The following is a 12,176-nucleotide window of genomic DNA, read 5'->3' on the forward strand; positions in this document are numbered from 1 at the left end:
ACGAACAATGAAGTGCAGATCAAACACAAGTACAAGTGTGAAGAGGACCTGAGAGGACAGTACGGTTCCGAGTCCTAGTGGGATCCTCCCTGTGGAGAGGCACGATGGGCCTTTCCACCGCCCTAACCTGGACCAGGCAGCCGGACAAACGGATGGAAAGACGGAAAGATGGCACCTGGAGAGTGGAGGTGTATTCCACATAAAAGGACTGGAACAGTTAAACTAGCAGGAGCTTGCCAAACAAGTGGAACTCTATGAAGCTACCAGCAAACCGCAAAAAACATTAATTCAGCGGCACAGTAGCCCGGGGAGATGTGAAGGAGAGAGGAGAAAGTGGTCTGATTTTGGATTTTTTTTTTTTAAATTTTTTTTTTTAAAGAAGAACAAGAAACAGACGTGTTAAGCACCTGTGAGAAAGTGCCTTCCGGGAAGCTTCTTTTTGAGCTTTCGCAGCAATCAAACGGAAGACCGGCGGACGCGAGACCCTTTGAGTCCAAGCGCCGGTGTGTCTCGTCGGTAAAAGGCTCAAATCTCCACGCTGAGCCCACATCTTCTGACGATAAAAGGAAACAGTTGCTTCCTCCGCCCGCTTCTAAGTGCCTCAGTTCCCCCTTCGAGGCCAAAAAAAAAAAAAAACACAAAAAAAAAGAGAGAAATAATGAAGCGCTGTCAGCCGCAGTCGACAGACGAGCCCTTTGTCCTCCGATGCTGGTTCCTCAGACTAAATTGCTGCTTTTCTGATTATTTGAAGCCGGCATCCAGTGCGGTCGACAAGACAATGGAGCCGTGCGTAATCGCACGGAATACAGTCAGCCACATTCAAACTTTACGGCAGGCCTTCGCTGCATTACTGGGATCGTAAAATAACAGTCCACCAGGCCTGAGAACTGTTGTTTTCCACTCTCCCTTTACCTGGGAGTCAGGTGTGACCACCCTCCCTTTACCTGGGAGTCAGGTGTGTTCACCCTCCCTTTGCCTGGGATTCAGGTGTGTTCAAAAATCCCAAAAATGTAATGTTACAGTACATTTTGTTAAAAAAAGTAACATATTAAGTAATAGTCCAATAAAAAACTTGATCGAGGTTGTCGGGGATTACCTGGAGAGCTAGAAGCAAGCGAGAGAACAAAATTCTGCAGAAGATCTGTCGCAAATGATTAAATAAGTTTGGTACAACCTACCAGCCAATTTCCTGATAAAACTGCAGAACAGTGTACCTAACTGATGCTGTTAAAGGCAACACATGGTCACAAAAATTATTGAGTTGATTTCGTTTTTGACTGTTCACTGCTCTTTATAGTACATTTATACTGATAAATGTATCGATATTTAAAACAGTTGATTTCATTATTTTTGAAGGCTTCTTTACTTTACAGAATTTTTTACATGTGCTTCAGACTTTTGCGTGGTACTGTAGCTCTGAGCTTGACGTTGGCCGGAGCAGGCCGGTACGTACGTTCACGTGTGCCGCCATCGTGTTTTTCCCCCGGCTCATCGCGGTGAACGTACGCTCAGTATACAGCAGTGCTCCCCCTCGTCCACAATCACAACCCCCCCCCCAGCGGGACTGCGATCTCCAGCCTCCTCGTGTTGTTTGCACTCCCCTCTCCTCTCCTCTCGCCACCCTGGTTCCGACACTAATGTGTTCCGCTTGGAGCTCTGCTCAGCTCTGTGTTATTATGCCATAAATCATGAATCATAAATCATCCGTAAGGACAGCGAGGGTGGAGGCGGTGAGGAGTTGTGTTTCGTCGCGTGACTGTCGGCGTTATGCGGACGTGAGACCGACGTTCATGAAGACGCGGCCGCCACTGTCAGTTCCGCCGTTCCCAGGGTAACCTGCGCGCGAAAGAGAGCTGCTTTGGGCATGAAAACCGCGCGGCCGCCCCCAGCCGCGCCAAAGAGCGTTAACGGGACAAAGACCCGGCGACAGACCCGCCGCGGCAAACGGACGGCGTTTGTATATCGCGCTTTTATTCGTAAGGCTTTTACGAGTCATCTCATTCGCCCAAGGCCAGCAGTGAAAGGGTACCGTGCAAAGCACCAATTGGCTTGTCGGGATCAATTCGGGGTGAGATACCGAGCAGTCGTCTTGCAGACGGAGGGTTGCCAGTTTAATGCCGCCCTGGCTGTGTCGAAGTGTTCTTGAGCAAGACACCTAACCCCCAATTGCTCCTGACGAGCTGGTCGGTGCCTTGCCTGGCAGCCAATCGCCGTTGGTGTGTGAGTGTGTGTGTGTGAATCTGTGCATGAGAAGCATCAATTGTACAGCGCTTTGGATAAAGGCGCTCTATACATGCCAACCATTTATATAGCGTCTGGTGTCTTGCTCAAGGACACTTCGACACACCAAGGGCAGGGGCCTCCATTTTCTACAGTGGTGGCTATCCCTGCAGACGTTATGAGAAAAGTAGAAATACACCCTGGACAGGGCTCACACACCATTCACTCACACACTCATACCTACACACACACACACCATTCACTCACACACTCATACCTACACACACACACCATTCACTCACACACTCATACCTACACACACACCATTCACTCACACACTCATACCTACACACACACACACCATTCACCCGCACACTCATACCCACACACACACACACCATTCACCCGCACACTCATACCCACACACACACACACCATTCACTCACACACTCATACCTACACACACACACCATTCACTGACACACTAGTACCTACACACACCATTCACTGACACACTCATACCTACACACACACAATTCACTCACACACTTATACCTGCACACACCCACAATTCACTCACACACTCATACCGACAGGCAATTCAGACTCTCAAATGAACCCAGACTGCACTTCTCTGGACTGTGGGAGGAAACCAGACAATATTTTTTTTCTGTAAATGAGTATTTGCTTTTCTGCCTACAGAAAGATATCTAGCCATTATTTAATTTTGTTTATGAGAAAAACATGTTTATTGTTCTTCTTTTATTCGTCATCAATTAGTATTTGCACAGCTCTGTTCACAGAGACACTGTCACAAAGACAGAGTGGATGTGAGTCTGCCTTCCAGGCACGATGCTTAATAGTCGTGTAAAATCTGTGTAAGAATTTGAATCTCAGTCATTCCGTACTTCCGCTTAAAATAGAAACATTCCCTGGAGTGACCTCCTCTCCCAGGTCAGAGAACTTGGACTTCTGCGCTCTGTCACCTGACCCAGGAAATGTGTCTATAACTGCTCTTTGCTTAAATGGATGATTATATAACTCCTTATCCTGTGGGCCACGGTGTCTGCAGGCATTTTCCCCTACAGTGCACTGCACCACCTGATTTCACTAATGACTTTCACTACTTGCTTGGTTCATATAATAGGCTAATTAGTGAACTCAGGTGGTGACGGGCATGGTAGGAGCAAATCCCTACAGACACGGCGGCCTGTAGGATGTGGAGTTGAACAGAGCTGATGTACCCAATGTCTGTAACTCTGTATAAGGGTTTCGCTTAGCAAAGCACAGATCCATAGATCCATCCATCCTGCTTATCCCTGCTCAGGATTGCAGGGGGATTGGAGCCTATCCCAGCATGCATTGGGGCGAGAGATAGGAATGCACCCAATCCATCACAAAGGTTATTTTTTTTATTTATTTTTTTTAAAGGTTTTTATTGCTAAAAAATGTAGAGTTTATAATATGCCTATACAGTGTCTCTGTGTGTGCAGCACGTGTGGTCCGTGTGCGTGTCAGCTAACAGGCCTTGATAACATAAATATTTGCCGTGATCTGGAGAGCTTCGGCGGCTAGCAGGACACGCTCGCTGTTAAATGGAGCGGAGAAGTCGGAACACGTTGTGCGGAGCTCTGCGGAGCGGCCCTGGCTAATGCCCCGCTCCCACCCCGAGTGTGACCTCCTGAAGCTGTGCTGCAGCGGGTGAGAGATGCCTCCCCATCGGAGACACGAGGGAATGAGGGAGAGTCATCGGCCGGCCCGGCTTCGCGCAGAGCTGCTGTTAGTCTGCTCTTAATATGAGGCAGAGGGACACGGGAGCTATGCGGAGGGTTAATGATGTTAATCCACCCCCACAACCGTCCACCGCCCCGACACACACACACATATACACACTGTACTGTATCGCTCTCACACACACACACTGTTCTCTATCATTGTACAGTATCACCCACACACACACACATATATGCACTGTACTGTATCACTCTCACACACACACACACACACACACACACACACTGTACTGTATCACTCTCTCACACACACATACACACACTGTACTGTATCACTCACACACATACACATACACACACTGTTCTGTATCACTCACACACACACACACACACATACACACATATACATACTGTACTGTATCACTCACACACACACATACACACTGTACTGTATCACTCTCTCACACACACATACACACACTGTACTGTATCACTCACACACACACACACACACACAGACTGTTCTCACTGTATCACTGTACAGTATTAATCACACACGTTCACACACACCAATCACACACTCAAACAAATAAACACATGTGATATGTGTGTGAGGTCTGTGATAGGTGTGTGGGTGATACTGTACAGTGATAGAGAACAGTGTGTGTGTGGGGGGGGGGGGGTGTTTGTGTGTGTGTGTGTGAGTGATACAGTACAGTGTGTGTATGTGTGTGTGTGTGTGTGAGTGATCACTGACTTTCGACAGAAGGCTTTATAGAGAACATAAAAAGTTAACTTGTTGAAATTAACCATTAATAGACTTTAAAAAAAACGTACTGTCTATGACCATTTTTAAATAGGTCTTGTGATATGAGGTGAATAATGAAATCAAACTTTCCCATCATTCTCTGTCAGCCCTGCTTTTTACAACATGTCTAACTATACCCTGGGTTCGTTTCCTGAATGGCATTTCTCTGGCAATGATAAACATAGACTTAACTATTGATTACTTTCTGTAATACTGTGCAAGGGTCCCTTTAGGCATTCTTAAAATTAAAATCAATAACACTCTTACAGGGCTTGTAGTTCTTAGGCAAAATAATAATGTTGTTGTTTTTTTTTAATGCGGAGATGAAATATCTTCACCCAGACAAAAAAATAAATAAAAGAAGCACTATTTAATTGAAATCATGTCTGCAATAATGGGACAGAATTTCTAATTGCAAATTTAAAAAAACCTGTACTTGCTATTTGAATTTGAATAGAAGTATAATCTTTTGTGTTAATTATAATCATTCTCCTTGTTTGATTATGTCTTCTTTTCTTAGATGTGAATATGGGGGGGGGGATTGGCGGGTGCACATTAATCATAAAACCCCCCACCCCGGGTGTGGACGCAGAACTGTGCGGAGTCCACTCGGGGGTCTCTCTCGCCCTCCTTTCACACTGTGGGTTTGCAAGGAAGAGGCTGCAAAATGAATCCCAGGAGTGCGCACACGGCTGAAGAAGCATCCCAGAGCATTCTGGGGGAAAAGGACCGGTGGGCTCCGAGAAGATAAGAGCCCTTCTGCGCAACCACGGCCCTCAGCAACCTTGTGGAGAAAAGGGCGGAAATTGCATTTCCAGGAGCACGGATATACCGGACGAGGTTCTCGCTCATTACCATACCTGCCGTACCTGCGTCTATGCCTACGTTTGCTGCACTGTGTCCTGGAGAATATACAGTCAGCATTTTATTAAAAATGTATTAATAAAGGGGAAGGGAACATGCTTAAGAACAAAACTGGGAGGCACAAATGATCACACTGAAACAGGATGAGGCGAAACTCGACACACTTTATGTGTGAGTATGTTTATGCTGCTTTCAACAGGTTTTGAGTCAAAGTTGCGAACTTTCATGCAACAGATTCTGTGTTATGAAGGGAGACTTTTAAACACCGGCTGCATTGAAAGTAACACAAAATGTGCTGTCCTTAACGTTAAGGAAATGACACGTCCCATTTTTTTTTTCTTCATGCATCAGTTTTGAGAGTGATTGGGTTTGTCTGTACTGTCCAATATAAGCATACGCTGAAAAGAAATTGTATGCTTCTTGACAAACAACAGAGAGAAATAGAGGCTGGTTTTGTTGAGGATCCTTCAGCCTCAAGGTGTCTGGATTGGAGTGGGTCTGTTTGGGGATATACTAGATGACAGTGTAATGCAGGGGTGCACAACTCCGGTCCTCGAGGGCCGGTCTGCGTATTGGTTTTTTTTCCAAACGATTGCCTTGTTTTTAATTTGCTGACAGCTCTGTGAATGACCCTGGTTCAAGCCTGCACTTGAGCACAGTAAAGTCATCAGGACACACTCGCAGTCTGCAGTCTGGAGCCTGTACTCACACTCATGTCAGATAAGATGCAGTTAATTAAGATAATCGAGACCAGAAGTTGGCCCAAAATCCTGGAACGGATCGGCCCTTGCTGTGCAACCCTGGTGTATGTAATGGCTGAGGAAGGGAGCTTCAGAACTGCACTTTGTAACTCCAATCAGGTCTGACTCCCAGCCAGGGTGAGCCACGTATCCCGGGGCAATGTGCTTAACCCAAATTGCTCCATTAAATGGTAAATGGCAGGCATTTATATAGCGCCTTTATCCAAAGCTCTGTACAATTGATGCTTCTCCGTTCACCCATTCATACACACACTCACACACCGACGGCGATTGGCTGCCATGCAAGGCCCCGACCAGCTCGTCAGGAGCATTTGGGGGGTTAGGTGTCTTGCGCAGGGACACTTCGACACAGCCCGGGTGGGGGGATCGAACCGGCAACCCTCCGACTGCCAGACCGACTGCTCTTACTGCCTGAGCCATGTCACCCCGACCATTAACTCCCAAACTGTATCAAAGGATTATAAAAAGTGTAATCTGTGCCTCGAGTAAGGTTGAAGTGTCCTCAGCCGGTTCAGGCCTCTGGGAGTTATATTGTGTTGATATGAGCTGTGTACTCTGGCGAGGGACAGGTTTAAATATGAATAACACGGTGAGATCATGTGGAAAGGTCTAAGAGGTGTTGCACAAAAGAGCAGCCTGACTGCTTCTGCTGGTTAAAAAGTGCACCGAAAAAATGAATAATTGGTCGGCTGTCACGTTGAAATGATTACTTTATAAAATTATGGACAGTCCCTGGATGCAATATTAATAATTATATGTGACTTCAACCGATTTAGTACACACTGCTGTGCAATCACTGTCCATAATTTTGTAAAGTAATCGTTTTATTGAGAGTGTGTGGAGGTTCTGGCTGTTTGAGGATGAATCCCTGTCCATCTCAACTGGTGGAGAACTGGGGATCAACTGTTTTAGTTGTGTAATGGGACTTCTACAATCTTTTTTTTTTTTTTGTCTAAAGTAGAAAGCATTAGCTTATTTTAAGTTATGGTTTGCTTTTCGAAATTGAAAAGGTTAAAGTAAAGATTTCTTACCCCAATCTTGAACTGTGTCTCACCTCAATGGCATATGAAGGAAAGAAATTAGTAGAAACTAACTAGATTTTGATTTTTGAGTTTGAATATGACTAAAATGCTTGCTGAAATTGACTGATGTGACTGATGTGGTTTTGGGTGTTTGTCAGTGCGAATGCTGCGTTTCTCAATGCAGCTGTGACCCTCACAGGGAGAGTCACTCTGCCGCCAGGCTGCAAATCACACCGAGAGAGACTCAACCAGGGCCTGCCGGAGGAGAAAGAGGAAAATCACCCGTTCTCTTTCCCCCTTTTTTCTCCCACGACACCTGTTCGGCTCGTTTCATTTTCGACACACTCTCAGTTACAGAGCAGGGCTTTGCAGTCGTCGAGTGTCCGCGTCGCGCAGTGGAGGATTCTGGGATGCCCACCCGAGCAGTTGTTCCTTCCACTGGCGTCATTAGGATTTCATTTGAAATTCTGAAGCGAGCCTGCAAACTCGAGAAACGTGTTGACGGGGGGGGGGGGGGGGGAAGGGTTTTGGTGTCTCAGAATCAACTTCGGCATATTGAATTTATTTCGAATTCATTGGTTTTATTATTCACTTCATTTTATAAACGTACCATCTTAAAGAAGACCCTGATATACGGATATATTTCCGGTAATACAAACCCGGAATCCCCAAAGCATTCGATCAATACAACATTCACAGTGCTTGATTTTCACTCTTCCCACACATAAAACATCAATCATTGACAGATGCTCAGCTATACATTCATAATAAACTATGGCTAGCAATACAGGCAAAGGTTATTAAATAAAGCAAAAGACCGTTAGGCACCTTAACTAAAGCAATCGAATCACAAGGCAGACGGACATTAAAGCTACAATAGGTAACAGTCAAGAAAGGAACAGCAGCAACAAACACCCTTTGTCCCTCCCCATTCTCTGTGAACGCGCTTATGTTGCAAACGCAAAACGCAGAAATCTTACCTATTGCAGCTTTAAAGCTTTAAACTTTAAATCAGGTGCCTGTTTTATTAACATGGGCCTCTAGCGTTGGGGGGCTACATCACTGAGTCCTTCCATCGCCCGCTCTGTGGCTATCGCGGTCAGCCAGCATCTGCATTGCGGTGAGCATATGTTCCAGTAATTCCACTAGAGCTCCCCCATATGTTTCGGGAACGCACTCGACGAGCTCCGCGACCCTTTCGCCCTCCTGCTTTTGGGCCCGGTTCACCGCAACTCACCGACACGCGACGGTGAGTCTCTCCTTCACCGCGATCCAGGAACCGCAAAAAGTTATGAACGTAGTGGAGGACGAGTTATTATCTAATAAATCATTTCATGAGATGAATGACTGACGAACCGTTGATGCGTGGTGTAAATGGAACCGTTTAGGTGGTGAGTTTAGCTGGAATCCTTGTTAGTTGTGTTCAGTTTTGAGCTGTTGAAATTAAATGGTAGATGGTATGGTATCTACCAGGATGGTAGATCTCCAGGAACAGGGTTGGGCAGCCCTGCTCTAGGCAGCCCCCAGCTGCATGCTTAATGGCAGTCAGTCGACTGTGAACAAGCAGGCCTGGTTCATTCGTTCTCATTCCTTCGACCTTCGATGGTCCTCAGCAGATGGCTATCAATTGCCTTAGCTGAGTTTACCTGCCAGTATTTGCTTATTAAAAATAAGGTCATTAATGTGATATATCACGTGAGACATATTATAAACAGCCTGGAAAGGCGATGTTCCTTAATGTGACCACCCTCTGAGAATACATGTGGTAAAATAGCACTGTGAGCTCACTGAACTAAACTAGCTAATACTGTAGGACTAAATCCACATTTGCAACTGACACTGAGCATCACTGCAGTGCATTGAATTTCACAGTGATTTACATTTATCTTTTCAGTATTTAACTGGGTTACACATCTTTCGTTTTATAAATAATCTATGTATACAATTTATGGTGGACAGTATGGTGAGTAGTCCAGTCACCACACAGTCCCAGGTTTCAATCTTGGCTGCAATGCAACATCAAAAACAAGTTGTATAAGACCGATTCCTTAATGCCATAATAACCTGAATAAATAACATAACTAATGGACAATTAGTGCTATTTTTCATTATGAAAGGCATTCCTCTAACAACACAACAATGACTAAATGAGATGATAAATCTCTCAGTTTGATAACAAGGTTATCTATGATGAATAGGAGTCAGTGTCGCTGGCTTGCAGAAAATCTCGGGGAAAATTACTAGTAGCCCATTTCTATGATGGCCGAGATGTGTCAAAAGAACTGCATACTAAAAAACGCTTTGCAAATTTAAAAAACACAAGCGCGTAGCGCATAACGCAAAACAGATTAATGCGCTTGTCTTCTTTTTTTTTTCTTCATTTCCGTTATGTTGTGACATTGAAATTTGTGTTTTGCGTTTGTGTTTTTCGTTAATGTGCTTGGGTTTCGGATCTGCAGTTTGTTTGACACGCCAAGGTACATTACAGAGATACTGAGCTGAATATTTTGTGTAATGCCAGAGATTCTGAGCTGAATATTTTGTGTAATGCCAGAGATTCTGAGCTGAATATTTTGTGTAATGCCAGAGATTCTGAGCTGAATATTCTGTGTAATGCCAGAGATTCTGGGCGGAATATTCTGTGTAATGCCAGCGATTCTGAGCTGAATATTCTGTGTAATGCCAGAGATTCTGAGCTGAATATTCTGTGTAATGCCAGAGATTCTGAGCTGAATATTCTGTGTAATGCCAGAGATTCTGAGCTGATTATTCTGTGTAATGCTGAGCTGAATATTCTGTGTAATGCCAGAGATTCTGAGCTGAATATTCTTATTTCTTATTTCTTTCATGGCATTATGAGGTCGGTACTGTGTCTCGTGAGGAGATGTGGGAAAGAAAGCACTTGACAGGGTGTGAATGTCATTTCACTGTTCAGACATAAATAACATGGCCAGCTATCAGCTGTTTATTGAATTTAACCATGTACTGTACAAATATTCCCCAGATCGGAATTTGTAAATATCCAAGCAATTATATGCTGTTCATACCATGAAAAAAAATCATATATGTACTCGGTACGTGGTAAAAAATGAAATTTGTCATTGCCAATCTCACAACACCCCAGGCCTGGACTTCCGGGAATGGGGCTTGTAATTCCCAGGTTGTGGGAATGCTCCCAGCTGGGAATACTTTGTCTTTGAGCAAAGGTGCTTAACATGAACTGCTTCAGAAGATATTCATTCAGCTACACAACGCAAATGGTTCACAAATGAAGAATGTAATCTGCACAATTCACTGAATAAACACACCAGCCAAAGGCTTTAAATGAAAAAAATATCCATTTCTGAATTGTGCATAAGATAATATAAAATAAAATAAAACATTTGCATTATAGCACTCACAAGGCCTGGTGAATTTCTGATTTAAACTGAACACATCTACAAAGGATTCCACCTAAATGAACCGCCTAAACAGAAATGGTATGTACATCTAAGTGATTCACGGAAATGTGTTCAGTAAATGACTCACAGTGAGAAACTCAAGGCCAGTGAAGAGGCTGATATAAAGACCTGTTTTATCGCAGGACACGGAGGAAAGGTCGTGAAACAGCATTAGCACACTCGTGGTGTCAGCACTGCGGATAGCGCTTCGCCGTGCGGCGTAAACACATGTAATTATTTTGCACCGTCTACGCTGCTATCTTCAGCGCGGTCGTAGTCTCTGCCCTCGGGACTGACGTACACTGGAGGTGGTAAAAGAACGGTTTCCGTGCCTACGGCCAATCATCGCCTCCGTTGAAAAAAAAAAAGTACTCCTGAGTAATTCCGCGAACTCCGGGAAAGAGAGAGAGGATGACGTGATTCGAGGCGTTTCAGGGGAATGAGGACACCCCTGACCAGGGTTATAATAGTTTTGCTAACGATAATAACCTTGCCCCTGACACAATGTTCGGCTCGCGGAAGCGGTCTCACTTTGGGCATCCTCATTATCTCTGATGCCCTACATTTGGCCTGTAAGTCCCAATATTTTCTGCCAATATTTTTGACAAGCAAAGATTCTTTTTAGCATAAGCGCCCCACATTGCCCCAGGGGGGGATTGTCCCCCCGCTCAGTCTAATCAACTGTAAGTCACTTTAGATAAAAGCGTCAGCTAAATAACAAATTATGTATAATTTATTTTATTTTTTTCGGATTTTTTCTTCTTTCTCATAATTTGGTAGCCAATTGAACCCCCTCTCTATTCCCATAAGAGTAAGTGTTACATACACTGTCCACACCCCACCCTTTGGCAGCCTGAGGAAGAGCGACACGCCTTCTTCTAGACGTCTCATCTCTCATAATAGTGCCTGTGTTTCTGAGGTGTCAGAGGTGCTTATTGTGTGGCGATCTACTAACCCTGCCAAGACCCTCCCTCTGGAGCAGCGAGCCAATTATTGCTGCCCCACGTGAGCCGGCCAAACTTGGCTTTTGGCAGGACCGGGAATCCAACCCCGGTCCCCGGTGTGAAACTGCAGCGAACTGCAGCCACAAGTCTGCTACCCCTTAAATTATGTATCTTGTTTATGAAATGCGCCTGCATCTCGCCAGGACCACACAACACTGTCCCATGTTTCTCCATGGTAACCGCACACAGGCAAGGCCTTATGACACGGAAACATTCCACCCAAGGGACACTGAGCATTCCATTCCAGAACTTTGCTACGGAACCTTCCGGTTCCAGAGTACCAGGCACCTTATCAACCGATAGTAGCTCTCCCCTCGATGGAAG

General features: G+C 45.0%; 1 protein-coding gene across 1 annotated transcript in view; it reads right to left on the reverse strand.

The window, feature by feature from the left end:
* Positions 1 to 894: 894 nt before the first annotated feature.
* The window catches only part of LOC133124820 (pre-mRNA-splicing factor RBM22-like), a 187,365-nt gene continuing 176,083 nt past the window's right edge, over positions 895 to 12,176 (reverse strand). Inside the window, exon 12 of the mRNA XM_061236332.1 lies at positions 895 to 944. The gene's annotated coding sequence lies outside the window, so the exon portion shown is untranslated. The remainder of the gene's footprint in view (positions 945 to 12,176) is intronic.

Source organism: Conger conger, chromosome 3 (assembly GCF_963514075.1).
Source record: "Conger conger chromosome 3, fConCon1.1, whole genome shotgun sequence".
NCBI lineage: Eukaryota > Metazoa > Chordata > Actinopteri > Anguilliformes > Congridae > Conger > Conger conger.